The sequence below is a fragment of the Littorina saxatilis genome, linkage group LG2 (genome assembly GCF_037325665.1).
Source record: "Littorina saxatilis isolate snail1 linkage group LG2, US_GU_Lsax_2.0, whole genome shotgun sequence".
Lineage (NCBI taxonomy): Eukaryota > Metazoa > Mollusca > Gastropoda > Littorinimorpha > Littorinidae > Littorina > Littorina saxatilis.
In genome coordinates, this window is record NC_090246.1 from 23,113,838 (window position 1) to 23,116,059 (window position 2,222).

Below are 2,222 nucleotides of genomic sequence, written 5' to 3' on the forward strand. Positions count from 1 at the left end.
TACATACACACACACATACACACACACACACACACATAAGCGAGCTGTGGCATTGTGTGAGCCAGACACGTATGCAAAGTAGACCAAGTCAATCGTGCCGAAATGAAATCCATTCATGTAGATAAGGAACAGGGAAGCCAAATGTCCTGCACTACCGGGCGGTCAGTACTTTGTTTCGTACTAAAGACATATTCCTGCAGGGCCGGACTACCGGGGGGGGGGGGGCTATGGGGGTTGCGCAACCCCCCCCCCCCTAGCCTAAACATGTACCTCACTTATTTAAAACATTTTTTATTATTGTTTATTTTATGCCGTTTCATGCAAGGAGCGACCATTTTGCTATCTCAGAATATGACCTACCCATCAGCTTCAGGGGGCTTCGCCCCCTGACCCCCACTGGCAACCCCCCCCCCCCTCCTCTTAGCCTAGTCCGGCCCTGTCCTGCGTGCGCGCGCGCGAGTGTGTGTGTATGTATGTGACTGTGAGTGTGTGTGTGTGTGTGTGTATGTGTATGTGTGTGTGTGTGTGTGTGCGTGGTAGTTCGTGCCGTGCGGCTTTGGGCATGCGTGCGTATGTGTGGCTTTTCCTTTCGTCACAAAACAATTGTTTCACCTACATACGATGTGTATCTAGCTGCCCGCTTTCTTGTGTGGCCGTCTTGGCTTCCGATATCTCTGTTAATCTAGCATGTTCTCGCAGTCCGATCTCCATCAACCTGTCTGTTTGTCTGTCAGAACGGCACAAGCTTATCAGTGACCTTGCATGGTTTGGTGAGCCGGACTGGGTAAGGGATATCCTAAGCATATAGGCAAGTCTGCTTCTCGTTTGCCTGTCACACTTGTCACACTTGCAGACCAGGGTCAGGTGCACGAGAAAGTTACCTACTGGATGGGGGTCAGGCGCGGTTTTGGATTGGTTGAGAAGTTGAGATTTGTTGGGATTTCAACGAATCAGACCCCGCGGTTTGTTCTCTCCCGTGTGGTAGGCACCCATTTCCCGTTCGTGCTCCTCAGCCCTGTTCTTGGGATGAAGTTGGTCGTCTTGGGTCTTTCCTCCACAGGCCCGAGCAGTTTGTCCTTGAGGGTTATCGGGCTTGATCAGATTCCCCCTCCCCCCTCACACACACACACACACACAGCTGTTGGAAGTTCTTGCAGGATGTGTTCTGCAAGGAGGAAACAGACAGAAACGCAAAGCAGGGCGCAGAGAGAGAACAAAACATATGATGTTGATCTGTTCATTGGTGTATAACTAGAAATGGCCTACGTGTGAAACCGTAATGTTACTCAATTCCACGTGAAATACGAGGGACAGATTGACCTGACCTAGTTCACTGGAGGGCGAACGACCTCAGTCACAGGCTCTTTCAACGTTGCAAAGTTGTGTACAGCCAGTTGTACACATTTTATAAACTGGCTGTGCATGCGCTCACTGCCAAGCCGTACATGTTCATTGCTTTTGCTGTTGAGTTAAAGTACCTTATGAAACTCAATGTCAAGGAGTTTTTTTGGGGGAAATTAGAAATATGTGTTTGTGCATAGTTTTTATTTTGTAAACTCCGGGTTCTGTTTTGTAACCGTGTCGGAAAATACTGTTCCGTGTTCCGTGTTCGAAAATTGCTGCCTGTCACGATTTCATCTTTCGCCTGTGTACATAATTTTCCCCCTCGACATATACTCAAGACTGAAATGTTGTTTCCAGGTAAAATTAAGAAGTGAAATTATTTATGGACGAAAATCATGTCAGTTTCTTGCATGTGAAGAAAATTGGTGGTAAAATTTAATAGATTTCACCCCCAAAATCGAATTCTTCGTAAACGTGTACTGAGTGGTTACGTCCCTTGAGTAAGAGGAAAAACATTTTTAGGATGAATCAAATTTCTAAGTTAAATAAAACAAATTGGTTGGAAAAATTTGGCCCCATGAATGTAAGGTACACAAGGTCGCTAATCAGTACTATCGAAGGGTGGTTTTTTGTTCAGTGTAGAGTTTATACTAGATCAACGAGGCCGAGAAGCGAAATATCAACACGGCGAAAGATGAAAACGTCACACCGGTCATGTTTCCGTAACGTGAAATATGTAGCGAAATTGTATAGCCTTCGTGGTGTAATGGTTATGGCGTTGTTCTTCGGACCCGGCGGTCACAGGTTCGAGACCCACAATGATCTCAGGTTTTTTTTTAATGTTTATACCTGTTTTCGTTTTCGTAAATAATGTTGGA